The sequence below is a fragment of the Gorilla gorilla genome, chromosome 5 (genome assembly GCF_029281585.2).
Source record: "Gorilla gorilla gorilla isolate KB3781 chromosome 5, NHGRI_mGorGor1-v2.1_pri, whole genome shotgun sequence".
NCBI classification, from domain to species: Eukaryota; Metazoa; Chordata; class Mammalia; order Primates; family Hominidae; genus Gorilla; species Gorilla gorilla.
The window spans coordinates 120,960,349-120,979,702 of NC_073229.2; the positions used below are offsets into that span (position 1 = coordinate 120,960,349).

At 36.9% G+C, this 19,354-nt stretch overlaps 1 protein-coding gene across 1 annotated transcript in view; it reads right to left on the bottom strand.

Annotated features, from left to right (window-relative positions):
- GPR63 (G protein-coupled receptor 63) overlaps positions 1 to 18,921 on the bottom strand; it is a 43,641-nt gene extending 24,720 nt beyond the window's left edge. The window contains exon 1 of the mRNA XM_004044427.5: positions 18,478 to 18,921. The gene's annotated coding sequence lies outside the window, so the exon portion shown is untranslated. The remainder of the gene's footprint in view (positions 1 to 18,477) is intronic.
- Positions 18,922 to 19,354: the final 433 nt, after the last annotated feature.

Genomic DNA, 19,354 nt, shown 5'->3' on the forward strand with positions numbered 1-19,354 from the left:
TATCCAGAATCTACAAGGAACTTAAACAAATTTACAAAAAGAAAACAAATCAAAAAGTGGGTAAAGGATGTGAACAGACACTTGTCAAAAGAAGACATTTATGCAGCCAACAAACATACGAAAAAAAGCTCATTATCACTGGTGATTAGAGAAATGCAAATCAAAACCACAAGATACCATCTCACACCCGTTAGAATGGTGATCATTAAAAAGTCAGGAAACAACAGATGGATGCTGGAGAGGTTGTGGAGAAATAGGAATGCTTTTACAGTTGGTGGGAGTGTAAATTAGTTCAACCATTGTGGAAGGCAATGTGGTGATTCCTCAAGGATCTAGAACCAGAAATACCATTTGACCCAGCAATCCCACTACTGGGTATATACCCAAAGGATTATAAATTATTCTGCTATAAAGACACATGTACACATATGTTTACTGCAGCACTATTTACAATAGCAAAGACTTGGAACCAAACCAAATGCCCATCAATGATAGACTAGATAAAGAAAATGTGGTATATATACACCATGGAATACTATGCAGCCATAAAAATCAATGAGTTTATGTCCTTTGCAGGGACATGAATGAAGCTGGAAAGCATCATTCTCAGCAAACTAACGGGAACAGAAAACCGAACACGGCATGTTCTCACTCTTAAGTGGCAGCTGAACAATGAGAACACATGGAGACAGGGAGGGGAACATCACACACTGGGGCCTGTCGGGGTGCGGGGGGACAGGGGAGGGAGAGCTTTAGGACAAATACCTAATGCATGCAGGGCTTAAAACCTAAATGAGGGGTTGATAGGTGCAGCAAACCACCATGGTACATGTATATCCATGTAATAAACCTGCATGTTCTGCACATGTATCCCAGAACTTAAAGTAAAATAACATAAAAAGAAAGAAAAAGAAAAACCCAACTAAATTGCCAAAAAAAAAATTAAAAAAAAAAACGGATAGATCACAAGGTCAGGGATGGCTGGCTAACATAGTGAAACCCTTCTCTACTAAAAATACAAAAACAAAATTAGCTAGGCGTGGTGGCGGGCGCCTGTAGTCCCAGCTGCTCTGGAGGCTGAGGCGGGAGAATGGCGTCGACCCGGGAGGCGGAGCTTGCCGTGAGCTGATACCGCTCACTGCACTCCAGCCTGCGCGACACAGCGAGACTCTGTCTCAAAAAAAAAAAAAAAACAAACAACAAAAAAACAAATTCTGACCAGTAGGACAGTCTGTGGTACATTCTTCTCCAGCTTTTCTTTCCCTTACTTTCCAAATCTTGTAAAATGAGTAGTTTTCTTAGAGTCAGAAAATAAAATCTTCTTGAACATTTCATATTATAAATATGTTAATATTTGCTTTCAATGATCATAAAACATATTCCTTAAAAAAAACTCTGTTCCTTAGGAAATACATTAAGACAGCAAAATAAGCATTCTCCTGCCTATCTCATCATGCCTGTTGTCCATGGGTAAAACAAAATAAGGTATTTAGACATTTAGAAACTAGTGACAGGAGGAACTACTCAAATGTCAATTGTTAAGTAAGTGTTACTATTATTATGCAAGAAATGTATTCTCATCGGTAAAGGGCACATGTTTCTTATGAAAATAGGATTTTGTTATCCCCTAAAGAATAAAATTTAAATATGGTGCTTTACCTAGTCACTACTTTTAAGGGTACCCCATATTTCCTGCAATTACTTACCTAGTAATCTAAAAAAACAGTCTTTATCTTTTTATATTAATCTCTAGGTCACCTTTCTGGTTTCCACAAATATTCCCTCAGAATCAGTGTAATTTTTTTAAAAAAAGCAAAACAAGCCAAAAAAGCATGCTTATTTTGTTATTTTCATGCTATTCCACTAGAATCTTTTTTTTCATCCAGCTTTAGCATTGAACTGAATTTCTGGGTAGAGCTCAGCATGCCACTCACTTTTTTAACCTGTTCCCTTAGCAACTCCGTACTCATCTGACCCCATATGCCTATCTTCATGATTAGACATTTAATTTTTCCTTAATCTAGCACAAATTTCCAAGGACTTAGAATTAGTTTATCTAATCAAAACTAAATGTTTATACCATCATATCGGTGGTATTTCTTCTAAAAATGCTGGTACTCTCATCACTGCCTCTCACTACAAATGATTTTGGCGTGTTCTTTGGAGGGAATAAAAAGTCAGTCGGGGAAACAATAGTCTATCTATTGAGCACTCCCACACTCTTCCTCCAGAAGCTCATTGTGCCCACCTTGGCAGTGGTCAGAGGGCCTGGTTGCTATTTACAAACTGTGTGTCACTGGGCAGGTTACTGAACCTCAGGTTTTTCATCAGAAAAATGGAGATGATCATAGTGCAGCTTAGCTCATGAAGCTATAGCAAGGATTAAGCGAGATAGCAAATGTCAAGTATTGACACATAGTGCTCAATAAATATGCACTAGCAGTTTCACTTAAGTCAGAAAAGAAAATCACATCCTCTACAACACCAACTTTTCAGTGACATTTAGGATTCTACTCCTTCATCCTTGCAAATGACTATTTTTCCATACCTCACCTCAAACTGAGTTTAAACCTCTTTCTCACTTCAAGATTCTGCGCTGTGATTTTGATCAGATGCCTTCGTTTCTCTTCCTCTAACTCACCCTTTTATTTCAGAAAAGTGACTTTCAAATATCTCTTTTCAGAACAAAAAAAGGTACAGCTTCTTTTGTCTTTTCACTACTTTAAACAGTGGCAGAATTCTATATATTTCTTACTCAACTTTCTAGGAATAGTCTACTACAACTATGCCCAGATTATTCCTCTATCCCCAGATGCAACTGTAGTCTGGCTTGTTTTTCATAATAACACTTTTTGTTGCTGACTGTGATTATCCCTGAGAGCTCCAGCCAAGTCAATTCAACAAATAGGTCTCAGGCAACAATCATGTACCAAGACCATATATGACATGATGTCTACTAAAAACAAGTGAAAGACATACATATATATACCATGGTCTCCTCTTTCTTCCCACATAAGATAACATGACTATCTGAGACGGTTCAAGCATAATCTCTTGGCATAACAGACACATCTGTTAGACTCCCTACCCTACCACCCTACCTCTCCTCCATCAACCAGGTACCTCGTTTCCAAGGATATAATAGAAATTTCATAGAACGCAGAATCAGAAGACCTTCACAACACCATCAGATACCTCAAATAACCTCATGATTGTATATACAACAGTCAAGCATACACAAACACTTAAAAAAAAATCAAAGAATGGATTCTCAGTCCTTTGGTCTTGCACTACGTAAATGTAATGCATTACCATAGCAAATTCCAATAATGAACACAAAGAAAAATATAGAACTATGAAATTTTGTCATGAGTGGGAAACCAGAAAATAACACAAGGGAAACATCACTGAAATAAAGATCATTCTGCTCTAACGTACACCATTTCAAAATAGGATTGGTGAAGAGCAATGTTGACTCATCCTCAAAAAAAACGGCAAATCTGTTTTGACCTTGATTCACTGATATGATCAAAATAATTATGGTTAACTTGGGAAGGTTCCGAAAAAAAGGTTCTAAAGGTCATACTAAAAATACTCAGAATTTTAAAATCTATGAAATAAGACTTCAGTTTTAGTATTCAAAGTGGCCACCAGATAAAGACAAAAGAAATGTTGACAGCGTCATCATGTGCCAACTGAAATTACCTTCACTTGCCATCTTTCCCTGATACTCAGTCTTCCACCACGCTATCCATGTATACTATATAAATCTTTGGCATATACTTTTCGACTTACACACTTCTTTAAATACATTTCCATCCTTCCCTTAACAAACAGTTGCTAAGCACCTGCTCTAAGCCAGCTTCTGACTAAGCACTGCTTACAATGGGAAACAAACTGGATATATCTCCTGATCTTATGTAACTTACAAGTTTATCAGGGAGACTCACACTAAATACATGGTAACTACTGGGTTATGCCATGATGTATGTTCTGTGAAGAAAAACTCAGGATGCTACAAGAGTGAAAAACAGTGAAAACATAATTCCTCATTTACAGTCATGTACTGTTTAATGACATTTTAGCTAAGGGCAGACCACTATATAAGATTATAATGGAGCTGAAAAATTCCTTTCATAAGATTATAATGGAGCTGAAAAATTCCTATCACCTAATGACATCGTAGCCATCATGGCTTTGTAGTACAACACAATATTCATGTGTTTGTAGTGATGCTGGCATAAATGAACCTTCTGTGCTGCTAGTTGTATAAAAGTCTAGCACATACAGCACATAATACTGAACAAACATAATAAAGGATGTTACTGCTTTATGTATTTACTACTCTATATTTTTTATTGTTATTTTAGAGTACTACTTATTAAGATTTCTAAAAGTTAACATAAAACGGCCTCAAGCACATCCTTCAGGAAGTATTCCAGAAGAAGGCATTGTTATCACAGGAGATGACGGCTCCATGTGTATTGCCCCTGAAGACCTTCTGGTGGGACAAGCTATAGAAGTGGAAGACAGTCATATTGGCCCTGTGTAGGCCTAAGTTATTGTGTGTGTTTGTGTCTTAGTTAACAAAAAAGCTTAAAAGTTAACAAAATTTTAATAGAAAAAGGCATATAGACTAAAGATATAATGAAAATATTTGTATACAAATGTACAATGCATTCATGTTTTAAGATGTTATTACAAAAAATGAAAAAGTTTTAAGAAATTTAAAAGTGTATAAAGTAAAAAATTTACAGTAAGGTATTGAAGAAATTTTAAAAATAAATTTAGTGTCACCTAGGTATATTGTGTTTATAAAGTCTACAGTGGTGTACATTAATATCCCAGACTTTCACGTTCACTTACCACTCACTCACTGACAGAGTAATCTTCCATCCTGCAAGCTCCATTCATGGTAAGTGCTCTATATGGGGTACCATTTTTTCTCTTTTACACCATATTTTTCCTGTACCTACGTTTAGATATATAAATGCTTACAGTTGTGCTACAATTGCCTACAGTATTCAATACAGTAACATGCTTTACAGGTTTGTAGCCCAGAGGCAATAGCCTACACCATAATATAGCCTAGGTGTAGAGCAGGCTATACCATCTAGGCTTGTGTAAGTGCACATTAGGACGTTAACACAATGAAGAAATTGCCTCATGACTCATTTCTCAGAACATTTATGTGTACATGTTTTCTTGTAACACTCTCTAAATCTCATGCTCTATGATAGTATGGTATTATCCACTAAGATGAATCTCTAAGTAGTAGGCTAAAGACTAGTGTATTTTAGTCTTGGAAGTTATAGTTTATTTGTTATAGTTTGGTAGGCAAAGAGTGGGAAAGAATAGGTCCTGGGGAATAAGAGCAGAAAGAAAATAAATGAAGACCAAAAACAGATGTCTTTCACTGTAAGAATAGATAAATTTTTACAATATGCATGTGGTCCTGAAAAAAAGGCTTCTAAAATCAAATTGCTGGCAAACCATTTTAAATTCAAGAATATTTAATGTTTCTTGAAACCTCACTAGCAGAAAGACTCTACTGAATCCTATTATAAAGCAGAATTCATCTAAACAAAATCTAACTCCTCTAAAACAATCCCATTTCTACTATTTCTAAATTTTAATATTCAGTCAAGTTTCCTGTGTAACCAACAAATGGAAAGGACTACTCCAAGTAAAAGGGCTACATAATTATCATTCTAAATTCAAAGTACTGCATGTCACCTACCAACATAAACCCTGCTCACTCCCCACCAAAAATATGCCTTAGCAAAAAAAAAAAAGTCTTAAAGAAAATCTGCACTATTCATTTTGAACTTTTAAAAAAAAAAAAAAAATCAAAATGATAAAATGGCTGTGTTCTTAACACCAAAGAACAATTTATCATCATGCACCACAGTCACAAGGGAGAAAGGGTCCAGTGGGAGGTTGTGGTGTTTGGTTGTTACTGGGTTTCCCACTGATAGTGTCGCAAGTTATTGTCCCCACATAGTAAGACACCTGCCACTAGTCTTCTAGTTCTCTGCTCAAAGATTAAGGCATCAGTAAAAGCTTTGCAAGATTACAAAGAGCTGATGCAACTGATATTAAGACTGGTAAGACCAAAGGCCCATAGGAAATTCAATGGCTCAGTGTTAACTGTGCACACAATAGTCAGAAACGCAATTCCTGGATTTTCTCTCAAACCAAAGGTGCAGAAAGAAAAGTATGAAATATTGTTTATAAATATCACTGCTTAAACTTATGTAAAGTTTTTCTATTTGTATTATACCTCACTCATGCTCAATCCTCATTTTATTTCTTCTAGCAAATAGGGCCCATGAGAGATTGACTAACACCAGAAAGTGATGTGTATATGTGTATGTATGTGTATACTCAATATATATTCAATTAGGGCAAGAACCACTGCAACAATGCGGCCCAAATGCTGAGTTTGTATAATAGGTAATGAAACAAATGTGAAAATTCTTATATGCAGAATATTTATTACACTGGAATTGAGCAGGAAAAAAATCAGACTTGAACATAGGGTCTGGGAGAAACAACATTCAGTGAAATGATCAACTCTCAAGTTTGTATAAGATAAAAAAGAAAATTCTCCCTCCTACAAGGGCCACAAACTAAATGGATTCTTTATAAAATGTGGCTTTTGATATGGAGTGTCTTCTACCTACTAAAAAAAAAATAGCTACTAGAGGGACTGTTTTCAGGAACTTTATTCCAACCTAGAATCTAGATATGAGCAAAGATCTTACCAAAGTGAGATTCTTTTATGTATGCTTCAAAGACTATTTCCATTTTGGTGCCTGTTTACTCAAGGTGAGGAAAAGTAAAAGGACAAAAAGACTTTAAAACTGAAAATGTAAAAAGAGCACAGAAAATAGTAAAAGCTTAATTTTATGACATGGAAGCTTAATTTTATTCCATCATCACCTGATGAATGGAATCATTCCCCAAAGATAATCAAGCTAATTACCTTAGTCTTTTTTTTTTATTTATTCAGCTTCATTTACTATTATACTTGCTTTTATTGTTAACCTACAGCAACTGAGTATTGAGAGATATAATGCTGAAGTTCTTCAACTCTTTCTAGTAACTAACTGTTCATCATAACCAAGGCTGCATCCAGATCACCATATCATGTAGGATTAAAAGTAAAAATTTGAGGATGTTATAAAAACTAAAATATAAAAAATAAAAAGAACAAAAACAAACATTTCTTTAAAATGTTTACCAAGATGTACCATTTCAAATAAGCATAAAATAACTATTCATTTTTAAAAGTGAAGTACCCAGAAGAACCCTGCAGTCTGCCATCTTTAACTTGCTTTTGAGAATATAAATAAGGAATCTGTGAACCATGGGTGGCTTTTTAACTTTACCTACTACCATTTTAAAGGCAAAGCCTAGATATATGAAGGAACAGAAAGCTAAATGTGACTGGCAGTGTCTTTCCAGCTGGAAGATGAAACCAAACTTAAAACAAGGAGCTGGTAATAACTTCCTAAAAAACAAAATACAAAACTAAATACTAAATGACTGTAAACAAAATGAAGTTTGAGACTGAAGAACAGAAAGTGCTGACAACAACATCATATACAGAAATTTCTAATTTATTAACAAACAAAGATGTCAAATTAAAAATTGAAATTAAAAAGAAAGGTATTTTGCTATCATATTGTAATATATTAATGTCTGCTTTTTCTTTTCAAAAGCAAACACTCTACAGTAAGATTAGTTAAGGTCTGTTCATTAACCTGAATAACAAAGATATTCTATTTTATACATGTTTATGATCCCAGAAATAAAATAGTGTCTTTAGTATAGTCAAATTAAAAGCATTTGAGTTGCGATTACAGAATTAGAATATTTGTCAGAAGACCTCAATGGCAACCAGGGACTTCATGGGGCCAATATTTGCTAGGGTAAAAGTGAACAAAAAATAAACTCTACCATGTCAAAAGAAACGGAAATAAAAATTACATTTTATTGCATGAAGAAAATACATCATGGAAAAAAGAAAATAATCTCTCCCAAAAGATCTGTAACCACAAGGTACATTTTAAGAAATAAAGCATCATCAAACAGAAATCTGATTTAAAATGTGCCGAAGTCAGTACAGCACCCAAGCTAGTAGGCAACAGCAAATGTATTTCCCCTCTGGAGGAACTCACCTTCATCACAGGCCTGAAATAATTACCACAAAGTTCCAAGGCAAGTGAACACAGTCTAAAAAAAAAAAAAAAAAACCCACGAAAACCTCAAAATAAAGCAAAATAAAGCAACATGAGTGATTAAGAGCAAGGGGAAAAAAAGACAAACTCACAAAAGACTTCAGTTATAAAAATTATTAGACAAAGAATATAAAAATAATAAATGGTTAGAATTATGACCAGAAGACAAGCAGATTTGAAAATAAAGTTCCATATATGAAAAATATAACTGATATTAAAAACTAAATCAACAAAGTGGCATATTAGACATAGTTGAAGTGAATAAACTGCAAGTTAGAACATAAGAAATTTTTCCAAATACAATCAAGCGAAAACAATGAAAGATAAAAGAGATGAACTAAGGAAGAAAAACACAGAAAGTCTACCAGACATGGAACTGGAGTTCCAGAAGATCATAAAATTAATGAGAAAATATTCAAAAGGATTGTAAATAGAAGTTTCCAGAATTCCTGAAAAATGCTAGTCCTCAATGTAGCCTATCTAATGCCAAATAAGAGACGTTAAAATTCATACCCAAAAACATCAGATCAAAAATTCAGAATAGACAGAGATAATATCTATAAGGAGAAAGAGAGTATCTTCAAAAGATCTTAGAAGGAACCAGAGTTTGGAAAGATAGATTCCCTGACAAAGAAAAAAATGAGCTTGACTGCTTAATTCTCAATGATAATAATAAAATTCAGAAGACAATGAAATGATATTTTTGATACTTCCTTTCAGCAAATTAAATTAAATTAAAGGATTGTCACAAACAAAAATCTCTCTCTCTCCCTCTCCTCTCTTTCACACATACACACACACACTCAGCAAAGGAAAATTAAAGGATATATGTCAGGCAAAAGAGAAATGATCCCAGATAGAAGGTCTAATAGACAAGAAGAAACTGGATGGAAAGATATTAATGAATAAAGAACTAAATATAACAGATACTGTATAAAGCAATAAAAGTAATTTCTAACTTGAGAGAGAAAAAACAGGCTAGAACTAAAATACTCAACAACAATGACATGCAAGTTGGAGGAAGGTATCATAAGAATTAAACAATTCCTAAGAAATAAAATGTCACAGACTGGGTGGCTTGAACAATAGAAATTTATTTTCTCACAGTTCTGGGGGCTAGAAGTCCAAGATCAAGGTACTATGGGGATGTATATCTGGTGAGGCCTCTCTTCCTGGTTTGTAGACACGTATGATCTTACATGGCCTTCCCTCTGTGTATGCAGAGGGAGAGAGAGATCTCTGTATCTCCACAGAGATCTTATTGGATCAGGGCCCTACCCTTATAGTCTTACTTAATCTTAATTACCTCCTTATAGGCCCTATCTCCAAATATAGTCATATTGGGGATTAGGGCTTCAGCATATGAATTTTGGGGGATACAATTCAATTCCGTAATAGAAGGCAAAGATATTAACTTTAGACTAGATAAAGATGAGTATATATTAAAATTGTCTGGGTAACCACTAAAATAATAGATGTAGAACTTATAGGTAATCTCCTGACCCCCCAAATAAAAAATAGTAAAAAAAAAAAAAGGTAGGGGCAGAGGGTCAGTCTATCCAAAAGAAGGCAAGAAAGGAAAGAAGACAAAGAAAAAGCAGAATAGAAAATACATAATAATATGATAAATAAATCCAAGTCAGTCTTCATTCTAAATATAAAGAGACTAAACTCTCCAGTTAAAACTAAAGATCCAGCTATATGCTATTTACAAGAGACACATCTAAAATCATAAGGATATAGATCCAACTTTAAAGCCAACAAGTAGGGAAAGGTGTGTCAAGCCCATCATAATCTATAGGGGACCCTTTATCGTTGTATTACTATCAAAGAAAAAGAGACTTTAATTCAAACAATACTATTAGAGATACAGAAGGTATGACATATGACAAAAGGGTTAATTTCCCACAAAAATATTTAAAAATCTAAACTTGTATGTATCTAATAATAAACCTCAAAAACATATAAAGTAAAAGGTGAATTAACCAGATGAAAATAATAAATCCATAATTATAATCTCTCAGTAATTAAATGATCAAGTAGATAAAAACATCAAGAAGGATAAAGATTTAAATAGCACATTTAAAATTTTCATCTTATAGATACATATGAAACTGCATCCAGTAGCTAGAGAATACACATCGTTTTAAAGCTACACATGGAACACTTATTTGTAGAGAACACCTGCCGTTGTCCATGGAGCTAACCTTAACAAGCATCAAAGAACTGGTAAGATACAGACCACATCCTCTGACCATGTCACAAATAGTTTAGAGATCACCTACAACCACAACAAAATATGCTTAGAAATTAGGAAACATGATTCTCATTAACTCATGGATCAAAGAAATCATAGAAAATACTTAGGACAGGCACGGTGGCTGATGCCTGGAATCCCCACACTTTGAGAAGCTAAAATGGGAAGATGGCTTGAGCCCATGAGTTCAAGACCAGCCTGGACAACACAGCGAGACTTCATCTCTACAAAAAATAAAAATAAAAAAAATTAGACAGGCAGAGTGGCATGCACCTGTAGTCCCAGTTATTCAGGGGGCTGAGGTGAGGGGATCGTTTAAGCCCAGGAGGTCAAGGCTACAGTGAGCCATGATCACACCACTGCACTCCAGCCAGGACAAAGGAATGAGAACCTGTCTTAAAAACAAAGAAAATACTTAGAATTGTATGAAAACATAAGCAGCTAAAGTGATGATTCAAGGGAGATTTATACTCTGAACAAAGCAAGACTCACAACTGAGCTAAGCACTCAACCTAAAAAATTAGAATAAAGGCAGGAATAAACCTAAAAACATTGAAAAAAAGAGTAAAAATGAACATGTTAGAAACAAATATATAAATATTTTCAAAGAAGCAACTTTCGGCTTTGCTGATCATCTCTACTATATATTATACATTATATACAATAAATTAACAAAAAACAAATTACAGCTACAAACAACACTGATGAATCTAAAAAATATAACAGTGAGCAAATGAAGCAAGCATAAAAGTATAAATATTTACAGTAGAATTTACAGTAAAATTCCCTTTATGTAATAAAAGGCCAAAAATAACCACACAAAGAGGGGTGATAAAGCAAGAGTTGCCTCCATGTGAGGAATGAGCAGACAGAGGAATTCTAGGTGTATTTCTTAACTTTAGTAGTAAGTCCATGAGTATTCAATTTTTTAAACTTAAAGGTATGTTTCATGCAATTTTAAATGTACAATGTACATCACAATAAACATTCTTTAAAAATAACATGGCAAAATCAGTTTCTAAAGGATATTCTGAACTTTCCCATAAACAGTGAACATCCACAAGACCTCATGAAAAAAAATTTACCTGTTTAACCTATCCATGCCTGTTACATTCCATACTGAAAATATAGTTCCTGTTATATGAGATAGTAAAAAGGAAAATGATACTTAAACAAAAAAACATATTTAGCACTTATCCAAGTGCTAAAACAGAGGTAAGTACCAGGTATTAAGGGAGCAGATAACCTAAGCCTGACTTAGAGAAAGGAGGAAAGGAAACTATTCCACAGTGAAGAAAACAATGTCTGGAAAACAGTAACTGTCCCAGAAAGCATGTTTGGGAGTACATGCGCGTTTACCTTCTACATCCAGAACCAAATTCTAAAAATGAAAAATGCAAATATAACTGCATTCACTTGGAACACGTTTAATAGCTAAAGATAATTTTCGTTTCAAAAATAAAAGGGAGAATTTCTCTCTAAATTTAGCCATCAGTGTTTAAGTTTCTACCTTTTCCTGACTTTTGCTCATTTTATAGTTCTAGTTTTGTTACTAGAAGTGACCACATGCTTCTGTAGTAGCCAGAGTGATACTCAACTGATTTCAAAAGGTAATTTCTGGCTAAGACGAAGTTTCATATTACTGACAGAAAGGAAGAAAGATACAAACATATAGATAAAATATAGATGTAAACAAACACATGCGCATACACATATACACATAGCTCAAGGCTAAATTTTGTAAATTTAAACCTTCCAAATTTATTTTAAATGTTAAGAGTCCAGGAGTTGGCAGCAAAGTGCAGAAAACAGAATATTTTTACATCTTAGAGATGACTATACAGGAAATGACATTCATTCACTCTATTATTCCACAATTATGTATCAATATGTGTGGGCAAGAGGGCAGATGGCAATACAGTAAACTGAAATTGAAAAAGGGACAGCATTCTCATGGCACACTCAACTACTCTACCTGTTTAGCTGGAGGTAACATTTATAGTTATAACTGAGCATTCATGAATGGTTTTGGATTGAGGCTAAATCTCTATAAACTAGGGTTATTTCATTTGGAAAAAGCACTAGACAATCAGGTCTGGGTTCAAACCCTATCTCACTTGACTCTTTCATATTACACTTACCAAAAAAAAAAAAAACTGTAGAAGATAAACAGGGAAGACAATGATTAGCTCTACAGATTTTATATTGGGAATAATAAAGTGCCTTGAGGGCAATGAAAAATATCAATGCCCTTTTATTCCTCCCCAAAAATTCTATGTCTAGGGTTTTACCCAAAGGGAATAACCATAGGTATGTACAAAAATTGAGCTATAGCCAGGCACGGTGGTTCACACCTGTAATCCCAGCACTTTGGGAGGCTGAGGTAGGCAGATCACTAGAGGTCAGGAGTTCAAGACCAGCCTAACCAACATGATGAAACCCCTATCTACAAAAAATACAAAAATTAGCCAGGCACAGTGATCGGCACCAGTAATCCCAGGTACTCAGGAGGCTGAAGCATGAGAATCGCTTGAACCCGGGAGGCGGAGGTTGCTGTGAGCCAAGATCGCGCCACTGCATTCCAGCCTGGGCAACACGGTGAGACTCTGTCACAAAAAAAAATAAAAAATAAATAAATAAATAAAATTTTTTTAAAAATTGCACTGTAAGATAGTCATTATTGTACAGCTAAAGAAAAAAATTATATCCCCAATAAATTATGATACATCCATAGAATAATATTATTCAGAATTCAAAATGTTACAGATCATTCCATGACAAGGGAAGTGGTTCATCTTTACGCAAAATTACAAAGCTATATATCTACACTAAGGGCCATTTTTAGAAATTAAAATATCACAGTATTTTTCTATATGTATATAAAAATAGATACCAAAATGCTAATAATAGTTATATCTGGGTATAATTCTTCTTTTCTTTTCTTTTTGCTTGTCTGGATTTTCTAAATTTTCTTTTCTTTCTTTTTCTTTTTGAAGACAGGGTCTTTCTCTGTTGTCCTGGCTGGAGTGCAATGGTATGATCACGGCTCACTGCAGCCTCAACCTCCAGGGCTCAAGCAATCCTCCCACTTTAGCTTCGCAAGCAGCTGGGACCACAACCACGTGCCACCATACCTGACTAACTTTTTTTTTTTTTTTTTACTTTTTGGAGAGACAGGGTCTCCTCACATTTCCCAGGCTGGTCTCCAATTCCTGGGATCAAAGAATCCTCCCGCCTCGGCCTCCCAAAGTTCTGGGATTACAGGCATGAATGGCCATGCCTGGCCTCTAAATTTCCTATAATGAACAAGAAAAACTTCTAAAGTAAGAAAAAATTCTATTATGAGGGTGGAGGGTAGGAGTAGGGACAGGATCAGGAGAAATAACTAATGGGTACAAGGCTTAATACTTGGGTGATGAAATAATCTGTACAACAGAGCCCCTCAGCACAAGTTTACCTATGTAACAAACCTGCACTTATACCCCTGAACTTAAATAAAAGTTAAAAAAAAAAAAACAGATTTGAAACCTTGAAATAGTAACTATACATGAACTATAGAAACAAAAATGAGAAGTTCCCAATATCACCAAACCTGTAAGTGGGTGCAAATTTATCCAATTTATAGAAAATGGAGAAACCTGATATTCAACTTATACTCAAAACTCCTATCATTCAAGAAATGAATAATGCAAAAGAAGGAAAAACATCTGAAGAAGTGCTGAGTAGGAACAAGCTGAGAGAACAGACTTTCTGCTAGTGATAGACAGTGTGAAACTTTAGAAGGTATCATGGTTTATGCACGGTTAATCAAAATGGAGTAGGAAGACTGTGTGCTTCAAATACAGGGGAAATGGAGTAAGTTAAAATGATGAAAAGAATGGATCTTATTACAAAAGCCCACTTACCTGAACATTTTTCCCTCTTGAAGACAATGGATTAGTTACGCCTACACCCCAACTCCCTTTGTATCCACATCCTCCCAGGATCAACTTGAGCAAAAAATCCTGCACCAGACAGCCTCAGCCAAATACCATACCAAACACATGGGATATATTTAATTGATTCTTAAATAATTTTCAGTTGAAACTCTTACTCTGATCTAAACTTCAGGCTTCTTTAAATGCCTACAAATGTTCTCTCTCTAAAGTTACCTATGCATTTGTTTTTGTTTTGTTTTATATTGTATAAAGTAGGAAGATGTAAAGATGCCTCATTTTAGGAGAAAGGTAACAGCTAGAATACAGAATCATGTCCCTTCTGCACCAGCCTCCCCAAGGCAGATCCTTAGAAGTTTCCACAGAAAAGAATTTGCCTAAAATATTTTTCAAATGCTTTAATAACATAGACTGAGCTAAGTCAGTTGAGAGAAAGAAGTTAACCAAGAAGCTTTGCTCAAAAACCCTAAAAGGTATGTAAAGCTTATAACTATAATAACACATAAAGGTTTAAATTGAAAATGATGTTAAGAATTTGAAGATGATCTAAGAATCAATTAATATATATGCCAGGTGATTGGTACAGTATCTGGCTGGGGGTGTTTTTAATCTAAATTGTATCTGGGAAGATGTAATTCTTTAGCATATCACTCAAAGGAAATGCTGATAATAATAACCCTATTATTAATTTCTAGGTGACCACTAGATTGGCCCAATACCTGAAAATATACCATCTATTCCCCAAGACCCGAGAGCTGTGTTAAAATCCAACTTTTCTAACTCTTCATTATGTTTATAACGAACATGAATGAGTTTTCCTGTGTATTAAGCTAGAGTTTCATGCTTGAGTTTTCTGAATCTTCTGTCATACAAACAGAATTGGATACAAATCTTGTCCATATTTACTGGTGCAGAGGCTAGAATGCATTTTATCCTATGTGTCAAACTTAAAGCCTGAAACAGCTTGCTGTCAGCTTCAGAAACCATTTTTACAAGCATGGCATACCGCCTCAAGCCAACCAAATCCTAAAGCATGTTGGGCTGCCCACACTTCAAATCATTTGGAATGTTCTCATGTTTTGTGGTTGCAAAAGTACCAATTTTGTGGATCATCTAGTTCAAATTGAGGGCACATCTAACCTTAAACAGAAAATTCCCAGGAAACTGAAACTATAATTGACCAGGATCACATCAGCTCTTAAGATCTATGATCTCAGGCTGGTAGTCAAACATCTCAAATGTTATGTTTTGAAAGTTGAAGAAATGCAACATAAACTCTGTGAAACGCATTAATGTGTCTTCAAGGAAACACTAAGAACTCATCCTAAATATACATATGTCATAGTTGCAAAAAAAAAAGGAAAAAGTGCCACCTGCAACAAAGTAAAGGTGATTTGCAGCAAATATAAACACATTTCTGGTAAACAGCTAGCAAATTAAAGAAAAAAAAACTGCCTAACAGATTACTTCATTTCATTTCTAATTTTCATACATAAACTGAAATATAGCAGCTTCAGCTGTGAAACGTGGTAACAAATATAACAAAGGTGAATGAAATAGTTTTGCTTGTAGTAACTGGAGCACTGTATTTATACATATTGTTTTTCCAAGCATTAATGGGTCCCTCTCTCAAATCAAGTGCTTAAGACATCATTTCACAAATTGGAGTACCAGAACTTCCCCAAGGTTTGCCTCTCATGCCTTTGAGGTCTACTCTCTAAATCCCAGATCTATGAAGAATGTCCTAAAGGTTATTTTTGAAGTATTAAAATAACCTATATTGACAAACTAAATTTTACCTAGAATTTGCCTATTGAAGCTTAAGAAATGCCTGGTTCAATTATCCATTGGCAGGGTAATTCAATCCATGTGAATAGATAAATGTGGTTAGGATATGGTTCCCTGATCCAAGCCTTGTTAAGAGTTCGAGAACATACTGAAAACCAGTGCTTTTTAACTTAACTGATATTGACTAAAATGCTGAAAAGATGACAAGCCCTAGCAATAACTATTTTTAGCTGATCTTTTAGACCTACTGTTCCTGGTGCACACGTATTATTAGCTCCCTAAATGGTTTTCATGTTTTTTATATACTCAATAGCATATACAGATATGGTATATATGGTTCTACTATATATAGTATGGATACATAAATATAGATACATGTGTGATATGGATATATACATATATAAATCCACCTCTGTGTGTATCATTTCCAAAATACTCATTCACAAAACAACCATCCCAAATTAAATAAACCATATACAAAATCTCAAGGTGCTCAAGTAACTCTAGGAACTAAGTCACATCCATTTAGGAACACTAAATTCTTACTTTCTTGCTTGTAGTCCAGCAAACTTAAGGTAAAATAGTAACTACATAGCGGTTTTAGTTATGTTTATTTTTCCTAAGCAAATTTTTCTCCAAGAGTGTTCAGCTTGCCGAAATTTTCAGAAAATGCTTGAGATGGTGGGTTCTTTTTTTCAGTTTCGGTACTGGTATATTTTACAGCAAAGTGACAAAACTGTACTTAGAGATGAAAATCTATATCCCAAACAAAATTTTACAGTATTACTGGTTATTCTGGGATGATTTTCTTCGAAAACTTCCCATTACAAACAATGTTTCCTACACTATCCCGTCTGCCTTGGCAGTATAGTTTTCACACACAAAATTGTATGTAACGCATATACCAGAAATATGTCAAGGCACTCTTTTATTTAAATAAGCTCCCACATTCTGTTTTTATTGTTCAAAATGATCTGAATGCTCATAATTGATGTAATCAATTATGTCACTAAAATTTTGGCTATGCAACATTTTACAAAATATAGGGACTTTTCATCAGCACCTTCGATTTCTAGTTGGCAATGTGAGTGAATAAGGCAAACAGGAATAGAGGTGTGGCAGAGACCTAGGGGTGTGAGAAAATGGGGCTTCCTTTACCCAAGGGACACGTGGAAAAAAAAACTTATCCACGTCTGCAATAAATGTACTTTTATGTTAGGTTTCATTAAATGAAACACGTATTACATACCTCGTCAATGGATTAGAATGTCTGAAGCAGTATCAGCTTATGCAAGAAACATGAGGTTTTTATCCATGATTCTTAGAAACACTACTCCTAGAACTGGTTGAAGGCTTCTTAATCTAAGACATAATGAAAAACAAGCTCACCCAATAAACAAAGAGAAATCCTATCTTAAAAACATATGGTTTAAACTTCATCCTACCTCACTAAAAACCTGCATGCTACTACAGGGATGCCTGTATTCCCTAAGTGTCGAGACTCAGTCTCATCAAAGACTAAACGATCTCTTTGAAAATTTGGGCAAGCCCTGGGGGAAATTTTCATAAAGATATGTTGTTGGATTTTTTTTTAAGCACTCTGAGCCTCCACGACATATTTTATTATTAAAAAGAAGAATGTTTCCGAAAAGGGGCAGAGGAGAGAAGACTGAAATCAGGGCGACGTTGAAAACCGGCCAAGGATGAAACACACAGCGCCGCAGGCTGAACCACATGGAAGAGGGAACCTCTCGTAACTGTTGGAGCGCGAAGGGACCTTTCGCTCTCGCAAACAAGGTAAATTTCAGCCCTCAAGCAGCGAGACCACCGTGTAAAAGTTCAAGTGGAGCTCATCTCCTTCCTCTCACTCCCAGCACTGAATTCTCAACCACAACAGCCCAGCAGGGAAGGAGCCGGCGTGGGGTGCCCCTCTGCAGCCGACCGTTTTCCTAGAAGGCCTAACCGCTCAGACGGGCAGGGGAGGGGGGCGGGCAGCCCGGGAGAAACCGAGTCCCCGCCGGGCCCCCACCGTGTGGCGCCGGCCGAAATAACTCCAGTCCAGCTGCAAAAACCCTCCCGAAAACCCAAGCTTCTCCGGCACAACTTCGGTCTCTCCAGCCTCATTCCCCTCCGCACTCCGCCAAACCGCTCGCCCTGCCCAGCGCGGCGGATGCAAGCGCTCCCCGCCCCGAGCGGCTACCTGTCCCGCGGGCCGGGGATCGCGGGACGGGGATCCCGAGCTTCACCTCACCTCAAGCGAAGGGCAGCGCGCGGGCGCCCGCGGAAGAGCCCAGGGAGCATGGCTTCATGTAGTCCCTCCCGGAACTTTCCTGACATAGCACTTCTCTCCTCCGCTGCAGAGAACAACGCTGCCAGGCGGAGGAGGAAGGAGGACAACGAGGAGGAGGTGGTGGCGGCGGCGGCGATAGAGGCGGCGGTGGCGGGAGCTGGAGCTGAAAGTGAGGAGCATCGCGGACGAGCGCCGCCGCCTCGCGAGCGGCCGAGGGGTTCCCGCCCCCAGGGTAACCAACGCTCCCTCTTAAAGGCGCCGGCCCCGGTTTTAGACCGGGAGGTGAGTGAGAGAAGAGGAGAAAGAGGGAGGAGGCAAGTAAAAAGGGAGGGGGCAAGTAAAGAGGGAGGAGGCTAGTAGAGACGGAGAGATCCCTGGAGGCCACGCCCGAGCTGCCCCAGGGCGGATCGCCGGCCCCTTTCAACCGCTCCCTGCCCTGAACCCCTCCACGCTCAGGTCGCGTCGTTCCTCCGCCTGGGCAAAGGCATCGAGGGTACCGCAAGTGCGCCCACCCGGCACTGGGGCAACCATCGCCGTTGGCCTGCGCCCTGCACCCCGCGCCTCGCTCCCAGACGGTCGCCCCGCCCCTAATCCCTGGCAGTCCTTTTAGGGTCCTGGTTTCCCGCTCCCACGGGCCCCCAGAGTGCACCTCCAGTGGCTACTGCCCAGTGGATTTGCGTTCCCCGAGGCTGCTCGCGTTTCTTCTTTGGTTATTCTTCCTCATTTCCAACACAATGATGAGGGTCTCACCCAGGCGCCCAGAAGACTGAAATAACTAAAAGCCAGCTGGGGCCCCTAGACCAATGCTTGAAGGTGTCCCTGATGTGAGGCATGGGAG